Below are 27540 nucleotides of genomic sequence, written 5' to 3'. Positions count from 1 at the left end.
TGAACATTTTCACACAAATCAAGCATTTCCCCAAAAAGGGAAACCGGAAAAGGACTGCAGTCCTGACCATGGAAGTGAGGATTAAACAGGAGAAAACTCAGGCAAGTGAAAAATTGCAAACACGATCCGTAAAATATTCCGACAGCCGGACAAAAGGCAAACCTCACTGCTCCAAGTCCAGAGTCCAACTGTGCAACCAGAGCTTTTCAAATTGCCTGCCAGGGACGATGCAGTGAGCAGCTTTTCCCACAAAGGAGGTGGAAATGCAGCATCCACTGGCACTCATTCCTCCTTGTGCTGCTGGAGTTGCCCAGCTGGCCCACACGTGGCCCCTGAGCTAAACACTTAGCACACCCTAAGCTCTGGAAATATCGCAGTTTTCCAGTTAAAACATTCCAGGCAACCATCAAAGCAATGGACAAAGGGAACTGCTGAGCATGAACACCAATCGTTGCTAAAACCATCTCTTAACTTAGAGCAGAGGAGGGGGTGGGCTTTAAACATCAGGGATTACAGGTGTTAAATTCAGGTGAAAAAATCCTGTTCTTACCAACTTTATAGGACATCTCCTCGGTATATGCTGTGCTAATCAAACTTACTTATGAGAAGTCTTAGTCTGAATGCTGCTGAATGCTTAGACTGCTCTCAGCATTCCTCAGAAAAAAGCAATGGACCTGCAGGCAGCTGAGCACCAAGCAAAGTTCTCCCCTCTCTGCCAGGTTCACCTGACCATGAGCAAGCTTCTGCTTGCACATCCACATTTCAAATTTACCACTTGCCAAGCCTGGCCAAGCATGCAAACCACACACGGAGATGTGTGTGCTCTGTAAAGCAAAAGCTTCTGTGTGAGTGCAGTTCTTTTCTGCAGAAAAGTCTCACTGATGTCTAACAACTGTGTTTGCACACACACTTAAAGTGCAGATAGATCCGGCATAGGTTTTTAAAATCTTGGTTAAAAAAAACAAAAACAACAAACCTTTGGAATGCACTGTCAATTCAGTAATAGTGGTTTAAGCTTTTTTAAAGGTTGCCATGAGAGATGCAAGAGGAAGCAAAGTGGCCACAGCCCAGTTCTCTAGCACCAAACAGATGCCTGAAACAGGCTTTCTGTTGCAGAAATAATCATCAGTGCTTAACAGACAAAGAGGCTACAAGTTCAGCAAAGCACATCGGGGCACTCCATCCCCGCAGCGAGCGCTGAGGTCAACAGCTTGGACACTTTCCTAAAAGTATGAATATTCCAATCTCAGCTCTTCTGCTGAATAGAGATGAGCTGGTCCCCCATCCAGCAATCCATTACGGTGACAAAGTGGCTCTTAGCATGCCCAGCAACATGTGTGACAGCAGCAAGTGTTGAGCAGCAGCCAAATTCTGTCTGGGAGAGATAAAATCAGATCCAGGAGGCTAATAAGATAAGGATCAGTGCTCTGTGTACATCTATCCATTCATCAGAGCGCCGATTTGAGTACAGGAAAAAAAAGAAAGGTTATAAGGAAAATGGAAAGGGGGAGAAGGGAGGGAACAATCCTCCTGAAATGCTATTCATGTTTCAGAAATGTTGTGAGAACATCGAGTAGTTGCTGTCATTGTCAGTAATGTTTTTCTGAAGGTGCTGACTGGCACGAGGAAGAAGCTGTGTTAAATCCAAGTTATTTACTGCCTTTCACTCAAGCCCCATTCTACAGCAGAGTGCTTCCACAAGAGGCAAGTTTATAATTGTAAATAAGACATTCTCTGTCACATACTGTACACATCCCTTTTTTTAACTGTAAATTCCTTAAGGCAGAGACCATTATTAATGCTAAATGCATTAAAATTCAAGTTGAACAGCAGAGAAGAAAATAAGCAACAAGTTAATTAAACTTGCAACAAACACTTCATTGGAAAATGATGCAAACACCCCAAAGGAAGATCTGGAGTGTGGAAGAACAAAATGAAATTGATCAAATGGGCAAAGAAAAAGTTTGCAGCTTAAAAATAATACTCTGTCTTCAATATACAAGTATGAAATCAAGTGTTTACTGGGAAAAAACCCTAACAATTTTCAGGAGACTCAACCTGTTTTTACCTGTTTTACAAGGACACCTACACAGTTAGTATGGTAATTAGAATCCTTTGCACATGCAGAAATAACCTAGAAATTCACATTTTGAGAGGAATAAATGCAGATAGATGATTACAAGTGACTGTTTCCACTAAAACACGAAACACACCTTCTTCTTACAATTGTACCTTATTAAATCTCCTGTGTAGGAAAAAAATCTGCATGACCAGGGGAAGAGTCATGATAAATGAGAGAGTCTGTCCTGTGGGTCTGACTCAAAACACACCTTCAGAGCTGCTTTTCATAACTGGAAGCTCTAAATGAGGTCTATCTGACCCATATCCTTGTGTCAGTTCAGTTCTGGGTATGCTTCAGGCAGGTTTTGAAAATCTGCCACAATCACCAGGATGCCCACACACCTCCAGCTTCTAGAGAGGAGATGTACACCTCTTATCACTGCTGGCACTACTGACAGCAGAAGACAAGCTCAGTGATGATCGTGGCACAAAGACTCTTCTGCAAACAGTCAACATGAAAACTTGGAATCTTCACAGCTGTGGAGCCTGAGCTAATTAGTGGTGTCTAATTCATTATGTAGAGATAGCAACTTTCTAAAAAAAAAAAAAAAAACAAAAATATATCAGGTATTTCTATTTCTTTGTTTCTTTCAGTAAAGCTGGAAAAGGATTTCAGGGTTTTCACAGCTTGTGAGAATACAAATTGGCGTTGCCTTCAGAAGAAAATAAAGTATATTTTAGGAAGAAGGTCCAGGAAGTAAACCAAGAAACCAAGTTTACCAAGAAGGTCCTTTGAAGTAAATTCCTTTACATGCTAAATAACGAAAAGATGGTCTAAAAATCCTTTAAAACTATTTCTTACTTAGGAGAAATTCAGCATTTATTAAAAAAGAGCCATGTTAGCAGGCCAAGAGCTGAAGGGTTTTCAATCCACTGAGGAGGTGTCATATGGAAAAAATGCCCATTTTCATTGGCCATATATCAACACTTCCTTCATATTGATAACACAAACTCATGCCAGTGCTGAGAGAATCTCTTTTTTGAGACATGATAGTTATTTCTATCCTTCCAGTCCTTGTCATCTCTCCACTGAGATGCCATTTCCAACACACCCCTAATATTACCAGACTTCACAGACCACGTGGAAAGGACTAAGACTTCTCACTCATTTTACTCAGCACTCCTGGCAACAAAGCCATATATTCCTTTACTGCCCTCCAGAGAAAGGCAAATCCCATAAGGTAAAAGGGGTGGAATCCTAAAAACCACCCAAGACTGGCACCCAACAGCATCACACAGAGCCTCAAGAGATCAGGGCTCAGCTCCTGGACCTATCTGAACTTGAGTCACTTTCTCTGTGCTTAAATCCCTCAATTTCTTTATTCTTGGAGAAGTCTCTAGCCATATTCCTCTGAGAACACATGCAAGTAAAGAGCTCTGTAATTTCTTTTTTGAAAAGAACACTCACAAGGCAGAACTTGAGAGTGAAAGCAGACAATTTAACAATCAAAACCCAAGAACTTCTGTATTGGTGAGAAGCTGTTTTGCTCTTGAGGTGTAGATTTTACTTTCCCAGATGAGGAGAATATATTTTTTTCTCATGCAGTAGATTCCTCGTGCAGCAGCAGTGGTTTTCTTGTCCTGTGCTTTTCATTTACACCAGTAGTTTTTTATGGCCTTTGAACAAATAAGAGAGTTGCATTAAAGACTGCACCACTGTGGAATATACTTACATTAACAGCTGAAAAAACTTGAGGAAATCAGTTTCTCTCTATCTATGCCTCTTCAATAGCAGCTAAAAGACAAAGTCTGACCAACTCCTAGATCATGTCCCTATTTCACTTACACCCAGTTCTTCTTTCTCATGCCAAACAACTTCAAGTTCTCAATTTTAGTTTCATTTTTGAGCACTTCCATTTTCCTCTGAAGGCCCAGAGCATGCTTTCTGATGCTACAGATAAATGCCCAGCCCTTTCAGCCTTCCCATTTAGACCATTGTAATTCTGATTCAGAGCTTGCAGTTCCTTTCCAAAGGTTGGTATTTGACCCTCCAACTTTACAAGATGTTCCTGTGCCTGATATTTCACATTAATCCCACCTCCTAATTCTCTAATCATCTCAAATGCCACTTGAGATGGAACCTCAGAAGATAAATTCACTGCTAACATTGCTGCTGGCTTGTGAGTCATCACAAGTTAGGGACTAAGAAACTGTAATTGAAAAATGCTTCTCTGCAGCTTCCTCCCCTGAAACATTTCACCTGATCAACAAATGATGCTCTGGAGACTTCTGTCTTCTCAACAACATCTTACATGGCAGAGATAAAATATTATTGAATCAAAAAGTTCAGGCAAACCCTAATTAAAAAAAAAAAAGAAAAAGAAAAAGTAAGCATATAAATTCCTAGGGAAGCAAACTCACATTTCTCAAGCTATCAGAGTTTAATTCTTATTATTACAGCATTCTGCAATGGCACCTCGATGTCTCGCCTGAGATTCAGTTCTCATTCTGACATGTGCTGCATGAAAACATGGTGAAAACCAGTCCTTTCCCTTCTGTGTTTAAAATCTATATAAAACCAATACAGTACTCTGAGTAAAGGCATTTCTATATCCCATTCCTGCTCTTAGACCTGCTTATTTCTGCACTAGAGTTGAGGTAATTCTGAATGTCTCTCAAGACCTGCTCTTTTAGCAGGAGTCAGGAAGGAAACCAACATCAAAGCAGGTTCAAAGGCTGCATCACAGACAACACAATTCAGGAGCAAGGTGGAGGTTGAAGCAAGGACCTCAGCAGGTCCATAAAAACCACCCCATTTTCCAACTTCCCCACGGATTCTGCTGCCTTTGCTCAGGACCAATAAGGCTGATGTTGGCCAGTGCAAAGCTCATTTATGTGGGGTAAAAGAAAGGAGAATCTGCCCAGCCTGTGTTGTCACACAGCTCTTGTTCCGAGCCTCATCTTTCTCTGTTGTCCTCAGCCCTGATATTCATTCAAACTTTTGATAAAATACCAGCACTGAGACATGAGTGATTTGTCATCTTTATACCTTGTAAATGAAGCATAAAAAGTAAGTTAGACTGATTGAGATTGCACTGTTGAGGCAAAACAAAATAGGGATCAAATCCAAACTGACAGCTACATCAATTTTATTAGTTTGAAAAGAAAAATTTACAAAAAAACTCTAATCCAAAAACCAATAAAGCACTTTGCCAAATATGATGTTATCTGAGACTCGTCATATTAAAAAAAGTTCTATTAAATCTCCCACTTTCAAGTTCAGCATCAAAAACACTCAGTTTAAATGATATTTCTGTCATTTTTTTCTTAACCTTCATGAAAAATTTACTATACCATGCTCAGAATTACTTGAATAATACATAGCTTGTTTTAAATTCCAGTTATTACATGCACTTGTAAAATGCTATTTGATTTGATTTTTTCCTCCCACACCTTAAGCAAAATATGTGACAATTTTGTTTTCTCTGGGGGAGCATGTATACGAGCTAACCCATTCCTGAGGGATTTTCAATTGCCAGCTAATCCAAAGCTATTTCTTTCAGAATTGCATCCAATGAAGTTAATGGACTCAAGGGTTTTTTTTTTTTTTTTTTTAAACTCTAGGGTGTATGCAGGGTTGTTTTCCGCTTTGGGTAGTTTGGGTTTCTCACATAAAAAGAACCATAATATATTTTTTTCTTTTCTAGTCCTCACACACAAAAAAGTAAACTAGAAGCCCATAGCAGCATGGCCAGCAACCCCCACTGCCATAAAGTCTCTGGTCTTGCAAGATGGCCAGTGGCAATAAATCCTTTTTTCCAGAGTCTCTTTGCTTCTGTTGTGATTATGTGCAAGTCCAAGGATATTTACCATATGTTTCACAGAGAAGTTGTTAAATGGAATCGTTGAGTAAAGAAATAAAACAAAAAATCTCCCAGTTCCATGTGCTTTGCTGTCCCTTTGTTCCTCCCACCACTTCACTCATATGGACTTGCTCTCAGAACAAAACTTCACCTTACCTTTGCCTTTTTCCAATGCCTTTACATCTAATTTCTCCAAACCAAACCCTTGAATTGATTTGGGATCTCATATGTCTGACTCAGTGGATTTTTGAGACAATGGAGCTTTTATCACCATGTCTTACAGCTGACAGCAGTGGTGGCCCTGGTTCTGAACAGTAAAGGAGGTTTCTTGCTTTTGATGCCCCAAATATCACAAGGTCAAAATGATCTGGGAAACATGGAGAAGTCTCTCATCTGTACTTGAAGCAGTTCTGTTCAATTCCTTAACTCTTAATGAACCCCACAGAAAAATGTGAGCATACAAAAGTGTTCTGACTGATGAAAAAGAGGATATCCCAAGAGGAGCTAATTTAATATTAGATCAAATGAGCTGGAGTTGAAATTACCATGTTTTTGTTGACTATTTTAGCATATTCAGGGAAGGCACAGGGATCTTTACATATTTCTGAGTCTCTTTGTAGTATCATTCTTCACACATTACACTAGTCAGGGTGGAATACATGGATTGGAAGGCACGAGGGGGTGGGAGAACTTGTGGAGTGGATTACTGACGTACCCCAGAGAAGTTTATTAAAGTGATAAAAGAAAAATCCTATCATAATTCATTTTCTGGTTTGTTTTCTTCTGTGTTAAACTGTGCAAGCCTCTAACAATAAAGCTCCCCAGAACGCTCGCTGCTTTCGTGTGAATTAGTAGCTCAGCTTAATACATAATCAAATTGTCAGAGAAGCCACAGGGCTCTCTTCCCCATCCCCATTCCCTGTGTTGTGATCTCTGATTTAAAAAAAAAAAAAAAAACAAAAAACAAACATATCCAGGAATTTCAGGAATACTTTCTGGCAAATTCCTTGCCAATGAAGAAATCATTATAAGGAAATGCAACTCTGCTTTCCAGCTGAGCTCTGTTTTCTTCTTTCAGAGCAGCAGCAATGCTTTCTTCATGTCAGTTAGGCCCACAGATATTTTACAGCAAGATGGGAGAAAGCAGAAACTACTTTAGTAAAAAGGTGACAGTCCATAGTGCTTTGGGTGTACTTTAAAGGTACAAACAGCCTGTGAGCTGAACCACGCCAGTTCATTTAGGCAGCCTTACTTTGGGCATCCCATCATGTGTCTGTGGCTTTGGACATAGAATCACAGAATGATTTGGGTTGGAAGGGACCTTAAAGATCCCCAACTGCCCTGCCATGGGCAGGGACATAAGCTAGAACTGTGTGTTTTCAGTTTAATTCTGCCTGAAATCCAAATATTCCACAGCAGCCTGTTCTCATTTGTCCTACGTTTCCTGAATTGGTAAACAAAGTTGTTCTACAATTATCTAAGAAAAATCCCATCCTAAATCCATGGACTGTGGTTGCAGGGGAAGAGAAATAGTGATGAACAAAGAGCACAACTATTCTTTCACTCTGAGTGCCCTCACAAGTGCTCAGAATCATCCCAGACTAACACAGCGAGTGAGTGTTAATGCATGATTGTAATACCAACTGTATTTGAAGGTAATGGAAATGTTTGGGATTTTCAATTTCATGTGTTTGAAGCAGTTAAAAAGAGCTTTTCTCCTAGAAGACTGAAAGATGATGACCTAAAATTCTTTGATACAGTGGTAGTTCAAAATTCAAGCAAAAGAACAGCTACAAAAGAACTGCAGATACTGGACTCATTTTAGTAGGTGCACAACCATGAAACTACTGACAAACTAGTTCTCATCTTTGCCACATCAGCAGGACAAGACATTCCCAAAACTGCTTCCCAAAACCCACACAATTTACCCATCAATAGGACAAGAAAGCTTAGCACTCAGCCAGATCAAAGATGGTCAGTCACCTGTGTTCTCACACAAGAGATCAGTAAACTGCAAGTGCTGGCAGAAGATGGAGTGCAAAGAAGCACTGGACCCTTTTTGGATCCAACATCTCCCTTTTAGGGCCAGCTCATAGAGGAATTGCTGAGGAACTTAGGGGAGATTAAGTGTCAGTCTTTGCACAGTGGTAGAGGAGAGGACAACTAACCTGAATAGCAAGTTGTACATTCCTCTAATTAAAAAAAAAAAAATAAAAAACAGCAATGAGGATAAGAAAGCAAGGGTCATAGTCAATGATAGAAATACAGCTGCAAAAGCAATTGGCACTGAAAGGAAAAAATTCAGGAGCTGTTAACAGGCCTACAGCAAATACAGCTCATTTTTGAGAACAGTGTGAGAGATCTCTGAGGGTACATGACAGACTTACAGTGCTGGAGACCAGAGTTTCATACTGAGGTACAGAGAGAATTTAGGAAAATAAATAAATAATAGTATTTTAAATATATATATATATAAATATGTAATTATGAACATGGCTAAAAAATGTCTGAGGTTTTGAATTCAGAACTAGAAGCATCAAGAAGTAAACTATTCTAGATAGACCTGAGGGCTGTAACACAGCTGAGTGTTTGTGGTAGACGGTTAGGGCAAAATGCTCAAAGAAAGAACATGCAGTATTTAACATGACAGAGAAGTCACCCTAAAAACGTGTCTTCCTTCTAGTGCTGATCCAATTTCATCACATTTATCAGGGTATGGTGGTGCAAGCTGCAAACACACACTAAATGTACACTTGTGTGAGAGCCTGGAACTTTGCTGGTTACTGACCCAAAGCTGTAGAGACGAGGGAGGAACAACCAACAAACAGAAATAACATTGGAACAATCAAGCCCAAGTTTGGTTTGGTTTGGTTGTAGCAAGGAACAACATTTTACACTTTTTGTGCCATCCCCACACCTCACTGAAACTAAAGGAAGGATTGCCACTATTTCACTTTTTTTGGCATTCAGTTCTCTGTGAGTCTGAAACCATTATTGCTACCTCTGATGGGAAGTGTTACATCAAAACACGACATACAGAGGAGATTTTTCAGAACAATGCTATTATATATCCTTTAACTTTTTTGAGGAACCTATTTTGTGCCTACTGATTGTCAGCCCAAGGAAGTTGCTCTCCAAGAGGAAACAGAAAGACAATTCCCAAACCTGTTTCTGGGGCTATTCAATGTACCCATTCTGGAGCTATTCTTCCAGCTGTGGAAAGCAGATCAGACACTGTCAGACTTTCCCAGCAGCTTATGCTGCTCTGCACAGGGTAGGCAGACTCTTCTAGCAACATCCTCAACAGGTTAATAACTTATTCTATATCTCTGATGTGACATTGTTTTAGCCATAAAAGCAAAAGAAACAGATGCAAGTTCACCAACTCGCCTCTCAGCTACCATTATTATCTTGACTCCAAGTACTGGAGCAGGATTTCACCCCACGGAGCTGTGGATGCTCATGGTTGTATTCCAACTCAAAATGTATTAACTGATACCACCTAATTTTGGTGCCACCAGGAACTTCCCACCTTTGGCATCATCCTCCAGGATCTGCTTTGGGGTTTCTTTTTGTTTTACAGAGCAGTAGCCAGAAAAACACAGCAGTTTGGTAAGACACAGAATATGGACCATAAAAACAAAGGGCTGTTTACCATTTCTGCCATCTTCTCATGTGTATCCAATATTTTCCACTCAACGGCTTGCTGTCAGCAATAAACCTGCCAGGCTTAGTAGACTAGACTGAAATCATCAAGCAGAATTTAGAACTGTAAATTCCCTGCATTTAACATGTTAGCATGTTTAAACAGAAATCTTGAAATATAAGAAATCAAGAACATCCCTGCTAGCAAAGGGGCAGGTAAAGCACAAAAAATTCACCTGTGAGAGGATGCAACTGGAAATAATTCAGGATTTTTTTGCTGGGGCCTAATGGAAAGCATGAAATTACTTGCATTCAATGACCATATTGTCCACATCTGAGTAAAGGCTTTGCAGATAAACCAGTTTAACCTGAATAAGATGAATTAAGCTTAAAATAAATATATATATATAAGTTGTTTAAACAAGGGATAATGGTGTGACAGACCTTGGGAAAAATATGTAATCAAGATTTACAGACCAGGTGGATCACTGGGTTCTTGTACAGATTTACAGGGGATAAATGTGATCTCATTGCCCAAGAGGTACAGATATACACCTGATGAATTATTAGAAGTGCTGTAGAAATCTGAGTTCACAGTGGCATTTGAACCAGATGGTATTGGCAGATATCTCCAAATAAAACCTTTTTCACACTACGAAGGCTCTGAATTCAGGACAATTATCATTCACAGGGAAAATAACAGCATTGATCAGCTGAAACACTCATCAACCCACCAAGAATATGCAGCTCAAGGCACACATGAGACCATGATCCCCCATGATTGATGGGGAGATCACAGAAATTCTCTAAATAATAGCAGCAAGGCTCCAATAAAAAACAAATCAAGCAGGGATGACTGCAAACACAGATATGAGCATGGCCAGGATTTTGATGGATTAAGACTAGGCTAGAACTGGATAAAACTTTTGAGAGATGATGTACAAGGCTGCTGCAGGAATTGGTAACAGAGGCAGAAATCAGAAACAGTGAACATAATAATACATTTGGCCAGTTACTACAGGCACTGGTGCCCCTGTTTAGGTCTGACAATCACAATAGCCCTACTGACAAAATTTACCAAAAGCAGACTGGGACGACAGAAGAAGAAAAAAGAAGAGGTTGCTGGAGATCTAACAGAACTCACCTAGCCAGGGCAACACCACAGCCACAAGCAGTGAGCAGAGAACCATACAGAGCTACTCAATTTTCAGGACTAGCAGCCCACGTGGATAAAGAAGAACCAGGAGTTCTTCACGCTGCACACATGACTAGAGGAGTCATGGAGAAAATACACCCCTGAATGCAGAAAAAATACCAGGGAAGGAAAAAAAAAAGGTCCAAAGTGCTTTCTGCTGTCACCCATTTTACATCAGTGAGGCATTGTGTCCCTCTGTTTGACTAAACCAAATTATCCTTAATGACAGAGCACAGAGGTGAGTGGCTCAGCTTCTAGCAATTATCTTCCTCAGTACAGCATCATTACAAAATAACACTTTTCAATTTTTTCCTCCTTGTATGGAGGTTGAAGCCTCCTCCTCTTCCCTCCTTTTGCCATGGGGGGGAGCATGATGAATTTAAAGCTGTGCAACAGCAGCAAAGGCACACTGCTGCTCTCTAAAGAGCAGAACAAATGGCAGTGAGCTCATGAACTCTGCCTCCAAAAAACAACTCTGTTTTGTGGGAATAAATAAGTGTACTAGTAGGTAAAAAAAAAAAAATTAAATTGTAACATTCAGGAAGAAAAAAACAACAAAAACATAGTGTTGCCATTAAAACATACAACTCTTTTGTCTTTAGCAATACTTCCTGATCACTTGAGGGTTTTCTGCCGTTTCAGAGTTCTACCAGGCTAAATTCACTTGTGAGGGTGTAACTCCTCCAGGCTCCTCAGTTCAGCTGTTTCAGGTGTCAGGGCACAGAGGCCACAGCTGAAAGGAGGTTTGGGATTTTTTTCTTTTTCAGACAAAAAGGCAGGGGCTGAGCCCTGTGTGCCCAACCAGCCTGATATGTGCAATATCCCTTGGAAAATAATGGGTTCTAAGGGGATGCACACTGGGAAAGAGGCATTCTGCAGCCCAACTGCACTAAGGCAAAAGAGTTACATCAGGGATTAATTTGGCATTTACTCTTCTGATGGTTTTTCCTGTGCTTGTAGCTATTACTGCTCCTTTGGCACAAACCCAGATTAGCCATTAGTCTGTGGATTGCCATTACTCTGCCAAGCTTTTAGAGCATAAACAAAAAATAAAAGCCACTTTGCTAAGATGACAACAAACATTTAAAGCCCAATAATATCTCAGTGCAACTTTGGTAACAGTAAAAATATGGAGCCAGCTTTCATGTACAAACATGGAAAATGGGCTAAAATCATTAAGGCATTAGAGATGTTACATAATTAGAATTGTCATTTTATATTTGCTACAATAAAAAAAGCTATTTTACTTCGAGTAATTACCATCAGTGATTGGTGTTATTGTACATGCTGATTAAGATGTTTATTTCTGTGAGGAGAAAATTAATTGAGAAGTGGCACAAGAAAGCCAAGGATAGGGAGTAGGGCTGTAACAATATTTTACATGGGACACAAAAAGGGGCCTTAACCTATTCTTAATTTGATTTCCTGAAAAGTGTCTTAATCTAGACTGTGTCTGCCTTGCTGTTACTTTGATTTAATTAGCCTAAAGAACCGTTATTTGCCTTTTATCTTCCCCTATACAGAAAGAAGAAAAAAACAAATCTTACTGTTGCCTTCGTGTGGATCATACAAATGTATTTGATGAAGTGAAGAATGTTACGATTTACTAAAAAAAAGTTAATTTTCAAGCCTTATCTTTCAAAAGCCAGGAGAATTTCAGGAATGTGCAGAGGAGGAAAGGGGTAACATGTAAGCTATTTTAGGAATGTGGGATTATTAGGGTTTCTTAAATAAAAACACTCCTCATAGCAGAAAAAGACTGGCACGATTTGTGATGCACTGGTGGCCTTAATAGATTTGGATACGAATAATATATGAATATTTGTGTAAAGAGAGAAGGAAAAAAGTCCCTGTGACACTAAACAATATGGCCAGCTTGTCTGCTAATGACTGGATAGAATCAGCCTCCCTTTCTCCCCCACCCAACCCAAAACCACTTCAATGACACCAGAGTTCCACCCTCTGCAACAACTTCTGTACCAGTGATGTTTCCCATTCTAATGCTCCATTACCAAACACCCCTTTTCAGAGTTAGTTCTACTAGATGGTAAAACACCAGAGCTGTTCTAATTTCCCCTCCTTGGGTAGCTTCTCCAAAAGTCATTTCATCCCCTTCGCAGTGCTTGCAGCCCAGGCTGGGTTTATTCTGCTGGAGGAGCAGTGATCAGAGCTGCAGGCTCTAACCCAGGTGTTTTCTGCAGCACAGCTCCTGTGAGGGCAGCACCTGCCCAGCCTCTGTGCAGAGAATATTCCCATTTCACTTGCACTCTGTGTGTTCCTGTCCCACAGACACCCCACAGCAGTGGTGGCTCTGTCAGTGGTTTTCAGCTCAGCTTTCTTCTGAAGTATCAGAAATGGATGCTTTTCATCCCAAAAATCATAAAAAAAAAAGACCTAACAGTTTGTACTGCTGAACCTCAATTTCTTTTTATTACTTGAAGGTAAATAAATATAAATAAAATATACTGCATCTCAGCTCTCATTCCCTCTCTCCTTTGTCTTTCCTGTCTTTTCCTATCTGAGAGCCCAACACTCAGCCTCATCATCCTTACAAATTGTGAGTAGCATTATTTATTTTGCCATTTGTCCTCTTTATCTTATTCCAACTTAAAACCTTCTTTCATTAGCCTTTTCTTTTTTTGTGCATATACCTGAAAATAACTTTACCTATTTGCCTTGACTCCTTTCACAAAGTCCAATTCAGCCTGGCTTTTATCCACTCTTCTCTGTACACAGCCCGAGCTCCAGCACGCAGCTCCCTGTGATGTTCAGTGCTTCTTTCATTCTCCAGAGGGGTTTTCCTCTTGGAGAGGATTTTGGTTGTGCTGGATTTGCAACTCTTCTATAGCTGTGTTTTCCCCTTTCTGGTTTCTGATTGTCTTTTGTGTCTCTGATGCAGAGAAGTGTGAAACTCCTGCATATTCAAGCCTCTGAGCTTTTCATGTCAGGTCACCCCTCTAACCAGTTCTTTTTATCTCCCCCTGGGTTTTCCCTTTTGAAGTACCAAGAGACCTGAAAGTCGAAAGAAATCTCTTATTTACTTATGGTCACCATATCCAGCTGTTTTTTTTTTTTTTTTACCAACCAGTATGAACCAGAGAGACTTCTTGCAAACTGAAAGAGTTTACAGCTCTTGTACTTATTTTTTGGCACTTGTACAAATACAGCATCTTTTTTTTTTTTAAAGCAAACTTCACTTTAAAAAGCAAAGTCAAGGAGAGACTAAATGACTTCTCTCAAGATCATACAGGACACCTTTCTTAAAGCAGAAAAGGGGGGGTTCATCTGCTGAAATTGTCTGAATCAACCTTTTTCTCTTCCTCTGCGTTCTGATTTAAGCCCCTTATAGACCTCATCCACCAAGCAGGCACTTGTTTGTACACTTATTTTCCCAACTCACCTGTACTTAATGTCACTAGTTAGGAAGCATGGGGAGAGGGGCAGGAAGAGCAGGAATAGGGGAGGGAAGCTTTGAGCACTACAAAGATATGCATGTACCCATTCTATTTAGCCCTGCTGTGTTAAGGATACACAAACAGGCAAAACCCAAAGAACAGGGAGAGGTTCCTGTGCTGATGCTGCACCCCATTTAGCTTTAATAACTGCTCTGACACCCCCCTTTCCAGGGCTCTAGGAACAAACACAACATGGGTGGGACAATGCACCCCAAAAACTCCACAAGCAGTGGCACCTCCACCTTTTATGACAATGCCATTTTAGTGCAGCTCAACTATCCCACAGCAGTGGGGTGAAGACCTCTGAGAAAACAATCCTAGTGCAACACAGCACTGACAAGACATGTTTGGATGGTTGGAGAAGCAGAAATGCATCTGAGCCACAGCATCAATATGATTTAAAACTTAATAACTTTCTGTTTCCAGAAATAAAGCAAAGTTGTTATTTAATGGCTGAAATACTGCCATTTTCTCCAAATGCCAGTAATAATTCAAATTCATGACTCCTGTATTATTCATGTGGTCCAATTTAATAGGAACAGTATTTCTGGTGCTCAGTGTTTATGAAGAGTGTCTCTTTGGGGTATACCTTCCTTTATGTCCAACAGATGCTAGAAATAACTACCTGGTGTTCTGCTGCTGTGAACTGGGGATTAGAAATAGGGCTCATAATTTTCTAACCTGAACAAGGGAAAACATAAGGAACTTTTCTTGACAAGATACCAATCTCATTTTTTTCCTGTTCTTTTCATTTATTTCTACTGTTCTCTCTTTCTTCACTCAGAAACAATAGTTTCTACTAAGCACGATTTACAGACTCAAAGAATACCCCACTTTTAAAATTTTGTTATTTGCTAGGCCTCTTCAAAGGTAAAAAACCCCCAACCACTGTAATTATTGCAAAGATGTTGAGAAGCAGTGGGACAAGTGGACCAAGTCACCCATTTTCCCCTTCTGAGAACACACCTGAAAATGCTCCTGAGAGCCAGGGTAAGGCAAATACACAATCTAGTAGGTGTGAATTGCACAAGAAACACAAGGTAAAAGAAATGTTTATTTCTTGTTTATAAAACTAATTACTTTTTGAAAAATAAATAACAGAAACAACCTTGAGAGATTCACAGATTCCTTCATCGCTCCAGTGGTTTTAACAAAGTACTTTGGGGTCATTTCCATACCTGTGTTTTCCCGTGGAGTACTAAGAAGGAGGAGTAGTTATTTGATGTTCAGTTATCAGCAGAAGTCACTAACTTGAAAAATACTTCAAAAAACAGTGCAGGATATGCAACAGCAGTTCAGTACCCAATCTCCATATTGAACTCAATATCAGGTCTCAATATCACTCTGAAGGAAACAGTGAAAACCTTAATTCAACTTATATTTGGCAAAGAAAATTTACAAACTAAGTTCAGAAGTCCTTCTCTAGATTATTTAAAGTATCAGCCATCCTACAAAGCTATTGTGTTCTTTTCCTGGCATTAAAACCTACACATTTATTTTTTCCTCCATAATTTGGTTGCTATCTATAAATATAACTGGTGTTAAGTGTTGTTCTTCTGTTTGCTGCTGAAACGGGCTGTAATTCTTGAATTATTTGTGCTTTGACCAACTGAAATAGGGCATCAGTATTAGGGCATGACTCTAAAGTGAAACTGAGTAGGATGCAAAGGTTAAAACCAGAATAAAACCATTAAAACCAAAGGTTGCCTCTTATCAACAACCTACAATAACAGGATCACCAACCACTGCATATTGCTTTTTCCAATTTTTTTTTCCTTTTTAATCATATTAATTATATTTCTACAGATTACTGAAAGCAAAACTACTGAAAACAAATGGAGAAACAGGTTATAAATCAGCTCTGGATGAAAACCAGGATAGATTTCCATTAGCTTGCTTAGAATTATCTCGGAAGATTTACTTTAGGGACAATCCAGAATTTGCATTTTATATAGTGTATGCATGTACTAGGAAAAAAAAAAGATCCATAAACAACCCATAAATTGGCTTTTCTTCACAAAAAAACACATTGTGAATGTTTGGACACAGCATCATTAAAGATAATCTGTGTACTTTCTCTTTTATACATATCAATTTAATAATATTTATAATTCATGTTGCCATGTACTGCAAGCTTTTCCCCATCCACTCCCAAATTAGCAGTCTAGGGTGATCATTAAATTAAAACAAACAAAAAGGGAAAAAAAATTAAAGCCAAAAAAAACCAAAACCAAAAAACCAATCAGAAAAGCCCTACAAAAACCTCACTACAGAGAAACCCCTCATTTCTTTTATTTTATCACTGAAGAGGAATTCTTTTCTTTCACTCTAACACTTTGTGAGATCGCTCAAAATTTCTCTCCTGTAGCCAGACTAGAAAGCAGCAAAGATGCACAATTTTTAAAATAAAGTCATAATTGCCATGATGCATTTAATAAGAGCACCAGAAAATTTCCACCCTTCTATAAAAACATGCTTACAGAATTATCTGTGTGCCCATTTGTATGTGTGGTAATATAGAACAGCAGGGATAGGAAGGGTGACCTGTGTATCTCTGCATTAATAAGGAAGTATTGTGCCCAAAGCTATGAAAATAAATTAAGAAGAATGCATTTAGATGGAGTGACAAAGTTTTATCTGATGTTTTTGCTTTATGGTATAAAATGCTTTTGATATTAGTCTTCACATCTTTGAATAAATCCTCATTACCTATTGTCTATTTCTGGATATTATTACACTACCCATGGAATTTTTTTCTCAGTTAGCTCTCTGCTTTGTCTCTGAAAGAGAGGCCTTTCTTCCCCAAAACAAAAAAAAATCCATTAAAAAGTCCTTGCCACTCAATTGATCTATTGTTCAAGTAAAATACTTGACAGCTTTTATCAAATCCACATTTCAATTTACTCCAAAACAGAAGTTAGCAGGCTGAGATTGCAGTGGGCCTGATGGGTAAACATAATAAAAGTCATAGCAGAAAACAAAGGGGTAACAATATTTCTGGCAGCCATTTTCTCATAGAGAACAGTAATAAGAGAAAGCCAGAATTGTGATACTAAAATTATTTATTGCAGAAATCCTGTAGTCTTATAAGCTTTTCTTTTACCATAATTTCACTGCATTTTTTTTTTCACGTTCCACATTCCCATGGAAAAACACAAAAGTTCTCCTTTGCATTCTACAGCACAGACTTGTGCATTTAGGTTCAAAAACTTTAGTTCTCTTTCTTGAATGTCTTCTTTAATTATTAAAAAAAAAAAAAAAACAAAAAAACCTGTCAGAAACCTGGATGGCCTAAATGAACTGATAATTGCTTCTGTGAATCTGAAGGGGCAGAAACTGGTGCACAGGAAGTTCCACTTGAACGTGAAGAAGAACTTTTCCAGTGTGACCATGAGTGCAGTTACATCTTCACATCAGGATTCTTTTTTTTCTAAATGAGTTGTGTTGCTTTATTCCAGCAATGATGTTTCATTCACCTATGGAGACATTGGTTTATTTTTTGGTTGTTTTTTTTTTTTTTTTTTTTTTTTCCCAGCTGCAGCTAAGTGAGATTAGGTGATAAGAAAATCAGATGGCAAAGAAGGAGGGGGGGAACCAAAGCAGAATCCCCCAGTTTACAGCTCCAGAAGATCAGCTACTGAGTAAAAGCAGAATATGTGTCTCACACAGGAGGCTCAAATTAAAGCAGTGCCTGGAAACTACAAAGCTATGAATTAACAAAATGACAAAAGGAACACAAACTGGACTTAAGCTCAGCTGCATACAGCAAATCACCGATATATCCACATCTTTCACAGGGAGGCCAACCTCTGCTCTGCCTGTGATTCAAACTGAGATTTTGTTTCTATCTGTTAAAATAAAGGAGAACTTTGTTCAATCCTTCACGACAGATACCCCTAAACCTAAACTGCACTGGAGGTAGGACTCCAATGAGCAACACAACTCATAATTTATCAAGAAGATCAGACAGTTCTGTGCTTGTCTGATCATCTTCTCTGTAAAAAAAAAAAAAAAAAAAAAAAAAAAAAAAAAAAAAAAACCCAAAAAAACCCTTTTAAAAAAAATTACAATAAAAAACCCACTGCAGCCTGTTGCCCAGGAGCTATTTCTGATTACAAAATAGGGAAATACAGAAATGCTTTCCTCAAACTCGGTTCTGCATTACAGCCCCTATTCAATCAACAATGGCAGCAACGATCAGAGAAAAGAGGGAAGAAAACTGCTACTTATTTACTGAGTATCTTAAAAGCCCAGATGAGAATCTCAGCCTAATCCAAATATGCCATAAACTTGGAATATTTATCTGCCTTGTTTTCTACACATGCTGTGGCTGAATACTCAGCTGAGAGTAGAACCTTGTTTGGTTAAACCAGTGGAAATAGATTCTGCTATTGGGACAATCTTGTCCCAGTTCACAAATAATAGAATTCAGCTCCCCTTAAACTGGCTATAAACAGCAAATGCTGTAACCAAAATAAACTACTCTCTAAACCCAAGCAGGCATCCTCCCCGGGGAGTTTGTGCTCTTTAACAACATCAATTTATTTAGATGGTATCAGTGGCACCTCAGCCTGGGGCAAAAGCACTGAGCATTCCCTTCCTGTGTGGAATCATTTCACAGGCTCCTGTTGTTCAGGATAAAGCACTTTAGGAAACACCTTGTTTATTTTGCTTTATTGCAATGATGAATATTGCTTTTCTTCCTTGATAGTCATTGAAAACTTAATGACCAACACACATCAATAATCATTTACTATGATTCGTTGCACTACATAGAATTATTTTTTTTTTTCTGAAAGGTAGGAATGCAATACAGCAGAAGCAGTTTCTCCAAACTATCTGGATATTCAAGATGTAACCTGTGTATACTTTGACCACTTACTCTGGAAAACTCTATTCCATCATTGCCTCTGTTTGTAATGTGTTATTTTCTAGAGGTATCAACTTTATATGAAATATATTTTTATTACCAACTGAAAGGGAACAACCACATAAGTTGTAAAAAGCCTGTATCATCAAGAATGTCCTTAGTCTAAAACAGAGTGTGGTCAAAATACAAGATCCAACTTTTTAAATGCTTATCTTTGAAATAATTATGCATGTAGACACTCAGAAAGGAGGAACTAAATGAACTAAGGAAGAACTTTTTAAGGTAAAGTAAAACTGAGATGTTCTACCAGTCTGTGAAAAGTTCCATTTCTAAATTCTCCAGTTCTTTGAGATTAAAACTAGCTGGAGCTTTTCATAATGTAACATTAATTACTCTATTTATGATGAGCTAATCTGTACTTTTGAAAAATTATTCCCACACTAAAAATTAGAAATAATAAACAGGGCTCAAGAGAGGAAGATTTCAGACTTGGAAGCAAAAACTATTTGCTCCTCATGTTCAATCTATGAACAAATACATACTTGGCTGGAGGAGAGAGAAAAATAAAGACAGACTTTTTGGGATATTTTAAAGACCTCTAGCAAGGCCATGCCCATTTGCCCAGGCCTAGGTTTATTTTGCTATTTAGGCCTGGCAAAGGACAGGCTCCCATGTGACAGCAGCAAAGGAGAGGAAAAGATTCCAGCTCACACTTTGAAAACATTCTGGCAGGGCATGGTATCAGCTAGGACAGGAGTAAACATCTATTAGGCACCACAGACTTATAAATAAGTACCATTAAAATTGCTTTTCCCCTGCACCCCAAGGATTCTGAGCATGTCTGGAATTTAACAACATCCAGATATACATTGCTAACTTTTTCACACAGCTTGAAAACAACATCTTTAATCATCTTTAATGTTTACTAACTTGCTAGAGTGATGAAGAGGCCAATTAATTATGTCTTTATCTGGAGATGAAAAGTTACCTTCTGGTGCTTAGCAGAACTACATCATGGTTATCAAAACCTCTGTGGCATCATTATCCTCACAGCAAGAACAAGGATATTTCTTGTGGAACAAGGACAATTTTTTCCCCTTTTAAGAAGTGCAACCCTACTCCAGCACAGAAGGTGGACTGGAGGATCTCCAGAGGTGCCTTCCAACCCTCCTCATTTTGTGATTCTGCAATATGCTCTCAGTCTAACTCTTTTGACTGTCACAGACAAAAATCAAAATGTGTAAATTTAATGTAACTTTTTTTATGAATACTTAAAACATAATCGCATCTTCTTTATGGGCCTTCTGCTAGCTTAGTCTCATTAAAATTCATTCTTCTGAATGTGCAGTGCAGAGAAAAGGCTGCTAACATGTCACAATAAACCAACTGTCTGAAACCCTGCAGAAGGGGAAAAAAAAGATGTAACATTTGCCTTGTGCTGTGTAGTTTATGAGAGAAGATATCTAGAAGCAGCTGTAAAATAGTCATAAAATAAAATTGGAATTTATATCAAAATCACTCTTAATACCTTGGGGCTTTTCTATCTCTGCATAGTTTACCCTGAGAGATTTAGTGGTGGAGTTTTATGTTAACGGGCTGAAAGTTATAGTGGAGCTGTCAGTAATGCCACCTCTTTTTGGTGTGTCTGCCTATATATCAGTCTATTTATTTTTAAATAGCAAGATAGAAACCCCCAGAAGGTGCAATATGAAAATGCTATTGGCAACAGCTGAGCAGCTACAGATCTGTTAACCATCCTTAATGAAAATTCTACTGACTGCAAGCATTTTCGGGTTTTGTTGTTGTTGTTTGTGAGGGGTTTTTTTTGGGTTTTTTTGCAATGAAGTCTTTTGGTTTCTTTTAATGGGGGTCATGAGAGGTGGGATGAACTTGCACACCACCCTCCCCAGCTTCCTCTGTCAGAAGATATTTCTTTAAAAGAAAAAAAACCAAGAAAGCAGCATGAGAAACTGCAATAAAATTCCCATACATTGTGAATGAACGATGAAGCTTTTGCTGCATGATGGTGTCTGGGGCAGTAGTGAAAAGCAGTTACTGTAAAGACATTTGGAAAAGATAACATTGACCTGAAGTCCCCTTCCAAGATAAGGAAGATATGTACATGTACACAAATGTGATAAGTACAAGAAATAGGTTTATGAAAGTTGAAGGACTCACATAAAAACCTCAGAAAATTCATGATAAATACAAGCCTCTTACTCTAGGTCCTGCCTCATGAGGAATAACAGCCCTAATGTTTTACAACTGGGGAATAAAAAAAAAATTCCACATAAAAAGTAAAGTTTGACATGAAAACTTGCAGAGAGATTTACTCCCACATTCAGGCATGATGCTTCCCAGTGCCTGCTAGAGTTTCCCAAGAAAAGTTTGCACAGCTTTACTATCTTGTCAGCTGAGTCTCAAGTCTAGCCTCAATATTTATCAAGCTCAGCTTTTATCTTTTCTCTGTAAGCTTGTAAAAATGTGTCATTACAGAACTCAAAAGGTTCCAGTTCCCAGGTGCTCCAGTATTCCAACCCAGAAATCTGTACAGTTAACTTTTGGTTGAGGAGATTCTCAGGAATAAAATGAGCATGAACTGGCACAGCCAAAGTACAGTCTGAAATTATTTCTTATTTGTAAAACAAAACAAAGTGCAAATGTCGAATGCATTCCCATTTCTTTGATTACTACTTTGTATAGTGATGTATAACACAGATCAGTGGAGAAGACTGAAATGAAGAAAGGAACAAAAGAAAATAAAAACCAATTACCCACAGCTGTTTACAGTATGAATACAAAGGGAATTGTCAGGCATCTTCTTTTGATTAGAAAGATAAAAAGAATCTTATTTCAGCTTCATGAACATCAGAAATAGAGAATCCTGCAAGGTGCACAAACAGATAATGAGCTACCAAGTCTCAACAATTTACCTGCTCCAGAGCAGTGCAGGTGAGAAGAGGCCACTCAAGTGTGAGCCAGTGTTAGTCCAGACTAAAGTGAGCTGGGTTTAGCTGGGCTCAGCTGAGACTCACACCAAAACTACAGACACAGGGACTGCCTGCTGCTGGCTCTCAGACTATAACTCTTCAGTTTCCTGGACATATTTACTTTCACAAACGTGGCAAAGCTTGCACCTAATCCTTCCTCTTTATTTCCAGCCTTACCTTTAAATCTCCATCTACACCACTTAGGATACAGTGCATGGCTCTCCTGACAACAGGCATGAAGATTCACTTTGTGGTGTACCAGTTCTACTCGTGAAAATTGCAAATAATTAAAGAACTACTGGAGTTTTTAAAGTATTTCTTGCTAGGGAAAAGAGAAAAGTAGAAAAGGGAAATACGACAGCAGCTGGAAGCAGAGGGCAAATGTCTGCTGCCACATCTTTCACCACCACTGAGAATCCTGGAATCATTTGGGTTGGAAGGGGCCTTAAAGACCATCCTCTTCCAGCCCAACCCATGGGCAGGGACATCTCCCACCAGACCAGCTCAAAGCCCCATCCAAAGGATCTGAATTACTGTGGGAGCCAGCAGTGCTGGGAAAAGCAGCTCACCTTGTGTCAGGCATAGCCATGCAAAAATCTCAGTCTTTATAGCTTTGACACCTCTGTAGCAACATCTAGAGCAGCAGGCACTGCTACTGTAGAAAACATTCTAGAAGCCCAAAGATAAAGTCTTCTATCAGCCTAATTAGTGTATCTGGGAGAGCCATAATCAAATATTTTACTATAGTGGGCCTCGCTTGGGGTCTTTAAACATTGTCTGAAATGGTGACAGAGCTACAGGCAGTTTAAGAAATAAAGCAAGAACAAAATCTGCACAGCTTTCTTTGCAAGAGATTAATTTCCACTGGGAGTAGAAAGGCTGGGTTTGAGTCATCCTAATCCTCTTGAGCCACTACATGCCTTTAATGAAGTGTGGACAAAGCCAGACAGTGCTTAAGAAGCCACAGAAAAGACTTTGTAAAACAGTTTCAAGCCCACAGAGGATGGCACGCTTCTTGTTAGAGCAAATAGGTTTAAAAACTCTGAAAAATTAATCAAATCTAAACGGGATTCATATTTGCCATGAGCAAAAGGTCTAATGACATTGGCTTGGTAACACGGTGACCAGGGCTAACTGTGGCTAGAATTTGATGAAGCTTAATAACCCAGGATTTGCAATTATTTGATTATCTTGGGACCAAAGCCAGCTAAGTAATATATTCCTTGGGAAGTGTGGATGTAAGTGCATTTGGTACCAGTTGACTGTTAGCACCTATTTATGGCACCATCTGCAAGCAAGCTGACAGCTTAAAAAAAAATAATAGCCCCCCCCAATATTCAATAAATGGAAAAAAAGCTGTTAAGTAAGAAAAGCTGGTCTCAGCATGTGCACTGAACAACAAACTTTGGTTTAAAAAACTCTTGTTCACTTTATTATGAGTTGACTTTATATGAAAATAGGTGGGGGGTTGGAGCATAAGTAATACATTTTTACAGTAAGAGGCTTTTGTTCACATTTCAGAACAAGCAGGTTATGGAAGGTAAAAACAATGACAATGGTGAGAAGCTGGATGCCACCAGTCTCATTTTAGGACTAAATCAGCAAGGAAAATTTAGTGAGGTACCCTGCTACCCAAAAAATTTTGAGCTGGGATCAGGACACCCAGAGTCTCAGAGAAGGTCAAGGAACTCACAACAGAAGTGTGTGGGCCAAGTACACCACAGCCAGTGCAGAGGCCCCACACAAACTTTCAGACCTTGTGAGTAATTGGGTATCAAAGTCCACACCACTAGAAAAACATGTATTTCTTCTCCAGGACCAATCTGCTTTTCCCCCTGCTCCCACTCCAGCAGAGGAGAGAGATAAAGGAAGTCATGCTCAGGCTGAGTTTCACCTCATTCCTCAAGAAATCAGTGAGGCCACTCAAAAGACCACCGTGCTGCTAAATGCTAGAAAGCACAACAGACTGTCCATAAACCTGAAAATCTCCTTTGGATATGTTGTCACAAACCAAGTTCACCTGCAAGTAATTTCATTTAGCTATTTGCAAACAGCAGAGAAGTGCTCTGCGCAGCATCAGGTGTCTGAGGCCCGTCCCAAAAGCAAGCAGATCACTCTGGAGACCAGCTGTGCATCAGGCAGATTGCTTTTATCCAAGTGATAAAAACCTTGTAGACTGTGAACAACACGGGGCGTAAAACGTAACAACTTTAATGAGCAACATAAAAGATGAATAGAATGAGCACAAGAGATGGCAATTTAGTCAGAAGGTGGGGAAAAGGAGCCTCCAGAACACGACATTTTATAGCAAGAGGGGTTTGCAGTAAGCAGAATTTAGAGGGGGAAAACAGTATTTTTCCTCTTCTAATTAATCCAGTTGGGGTGCCTTGCAAATCAATCACAAGTGTTCAAGCATCAGCTGACTGACTCTAAAGAACAAGTATTAACATATTTTGGGCCTCCTTCAGATCCAAAATAAGTTGTTGAAACTCCATTAATTTCAATGAAGATGCAAAATTGGCCTTTTTACTGTAATCTTCTATATCAACATGAAAGAAAAAGCATAAACCATTAAGCATTAAACTGCCTTTCTATTTTATTTCTTTTATGAGGCTCCTAGCAGGACATTAACAGCAGATTACACCTTTTGTGAGCCATCTAACAGGATATTAACGACAGAAGGGTGCCCAATAAATAAAATTATTGTTATTACTACTATTTATAGTTGGCTTGTCAGAACCAAGCAATAAAACTTTAACATTTGGAAAGTCAGGAGCTACTCCAGCACTCTGCAGTTCCAAGCATCCTCTCCAGCAGCATTATTTTTTTCGGCCCATCTAGAACAAACCTAAAACCTCATTTTATCACCTTAATTTATTTCTAATTTCAGGTGCTAAAACTGCACCACAGAGATCTGGAGGCTGCAATAACAGCCAGTGCAGGCACAGTTTAGTTCAGAGTGGGGGAAGAAGTAGGGAGAAAATAACCAGGAGTTTCAATTCTTAGAGGCACAAGTGGCACAAGTGGATGTAGACTTGGAAAACATGTGTACAAATATTTTATGCCCTTCTCAACATTTTCATTTCAATATGTCTTGCTTATAGATAATTACAAGCATTTTTTAGTTCATTACGAAAAGAAAGTCAACTGTAAACTTGGATTTTTTTTTTTCCCCTGGAACATCTTATTCATTAATAAAAGTTCTAGCCATCAAAAACTCCATCATTTCCAAGAAGAGGGTTCCACACCTGAAACTAAAGTACAAGTAGATATACACTCATCTACACACAGACATACCCTTTTAAAAGTTTCAGCTCTCTAGAATCAGCCTACAGGTCTGGGTTGGGGGGGGGGGAAATAAAACAAACAACTCCTAAAAAAATTTTCTCCTTGTCCCCAACTTCCACTTTCTTCTGTCTTTAAGGTAAAAAAAAAAAAAAAAATCCACAAGCTTGACAATGCTCTACCAGCATTTACATGTGAGTAATCTCACTGTACTTGTAAATACAATAATAATTATTACAATAAGAGACTGCATAGGAACAAAAGATAATTTGCCTGCAGAAACATCAACATTATCTTGGTTTCAAAATTCTGAAAAGCACACATTAGTGCTTTTAGGTCATGTGCTTTTTTTTTTTTAGCACATATTAGGTCACAATATACCAGTATTGTGACCCTAGTCTACTCCTGCACCTTGCTAAACTTCTTGCTATGGGAAGACAAAGTTACACATTCCTGGCTTGGAAAAACCTTTTCATTTAATGAATTTTAAAAGCCCAGAAAGGACTCAAAATGTTCAAACAAAACCCCACACTTGCACATAATTTATTTTAAAATGCAGATATTAAAAAGCTTAAGAGTTTAATGTTTGCTCACAGTTCACAACAGTATCTTGAGTATTTATTATTACTTGAACTCCTTTTCCTTTTCTACTTAACTCTCTTTTGTCTTATCTTCCTTTGCCCCTGCCATACCCAGAGTAAATTTTCTGTCTAACAAGTTAGGGAAATATTGCAGGCCTGACTTCTTCCCATGACAGTTGTTTGAGTAGGTCTTGAAAAAATCTGTGATTAGTCCTAATAAAGTACACTAACCTCTGAGCTCTTGGAGAGCAAGCCCTACTCACCCATGGTAGAGCAGCAAAGCCAATTTTCCAAGAACTCTCTCAGATCAGTTTTCCCACTGAAGACAAATTTATTTTTAAGAAAAGAGCTCAAGTTTCCATATACAACTGCTTCTTGGCTGCCAAAGACAGACTATTACAAAAAATTAAATCTAATAATCCTAAGAATGGTTTGATTTTTTTTTGTTTCCATTGCCCTCCCCACCTTTTTCTTCTCCCCTCTGTATTTTATAAAAGGGTTGTTGAGTGTTCTTGCTTCTATGGATACCTTCCTTTATAAAGGTGCAGAGCCAGCTGTTCTGACTCATGGTTTAGAGCAGCAGAAGTGCTTGATGACTCTCACTGGGTGTTTACTACAGACAGAAGGACATTTAACAGCCCTGCCAAATGCCTTCTTGTTTTGTTCCTTCTACCTTCAGGGCTTGTGCTTATATTCTGTCTCTCTCTGTGTAAACTGTGTCACAGAAGCAGATAGAAGCCAACAGAAGCAGAGTTTTTGAGCCAAATGACTTCTAAGAGACTTCCAACAAACTAAAAAGGTGAAAGAGGCGACAAAGAGAGGCATATTTCCTACACACAGCATCCAAATATGTGCTCACCCCTCTGCATGAAGCGTGCCAGTGGAGCTAGCCCTGGAGCATGGAGCCTTTCCAGCCAATTTCCTTCCATCAAAGCAGCAGAGTTTTTCTGCACCTGCACTTACAAAGGAGTGGGGAGCTCTGGGATGGGATGCACTCCTAGGATCCCTGGCTCTTGGGCACAGGACACGTGCCAGGACACGTAGGCACGTTGTTGGATGATTTGTTTCCACGGGCTGGCTGGGTAGAGGTGAGAGGCAGCCTGCACCTGCAGGACACCAGGTTTGCAAACCTCCTTAACGAGGCACTGTCACTGATCACCAACAAACACAAACCTCTGCTATGCTGGAGAGCTCACATAGAACCTCTGTGCCAGAGCTGATGCACGCAGACCGTGGAAAACGTGAAGGAAAAGGCAGGGAGAGCAGGGGATAAACTTTCAAGGCCCACCCATTAATTATCCTGGTGGCTGGCTGTGCCTGTGGCTGCAAAGGAGCAGGAGGGGACACGAGGCAGGCACTGGTGTCCCAGAACACATCCATCACACACAGCCCTGGTGTCCTGACCCACTGCTGGTGGCAAGACCCTAATTTGTGTTTGTGACAGCGCGCCCATCCATGGCCCCAGCACACCCTGGGTCCAGGACACGGAGCTGGCCAGGATGTTTTGGGTGGCAACCAGCCCAGAGACCACTGGAGATGCAGCTGCATGACCTCCATGAGTCACTGACCTTGGCAGACCTACCAGCACTCATCTA

The 27540-nt window shown here is 39.4% G+C and overlaps 1 long non-coding RNA gene across 2 annotated transcripts; it reads right to left on the bottom strand.

The window, feature by feature from the left end:
• Positions 1-3609: 3609 nt before the first annotated feature.
• On the bottom strand, positions 3610-27317 carry LOC128788353 (uncharacterized). Of its 2 annotated transcripts, XR_008431045.1 has the most exons (4): positions 27234-27317; positions 26805-27051; positions 4322-4418; positions 3610-3738 (listed from the first exon to the last, which is right to left on the bottom strand). It is a non-coding gene; the product is annotated as an uncharacterized LOC128788353 (long non-coding RNA). The 2 variants fall into 2 exon arrangements; XR_008431044.1 differs by having other exon boundaries at positions 26805-27309.
• Positions 27318-27540: the final 223 nt, after the last annotated feature.

The sequence above is a fragment of the Vidua chalybeata genome, chromosome 5 (assembly GCF_026979565.1).
Source record: "Vidua chalybeata isolate OUT-0048 chromosome 5, bVidCha1 merged haplotype, whole genome shotgun sequence".
Taxonomy (NCBI): domain Eukaryota; kingdom Metazoa; phylum Chordata; class Aves; order Passeriformes; family Viduidae; genus Vidua; species Vidua chalybeata.
The sequence above is the reverse complement of the archived record's forward strand: the minus strand, read 5'-3'. Positions and strand labels throughout refer to the sequence as shown.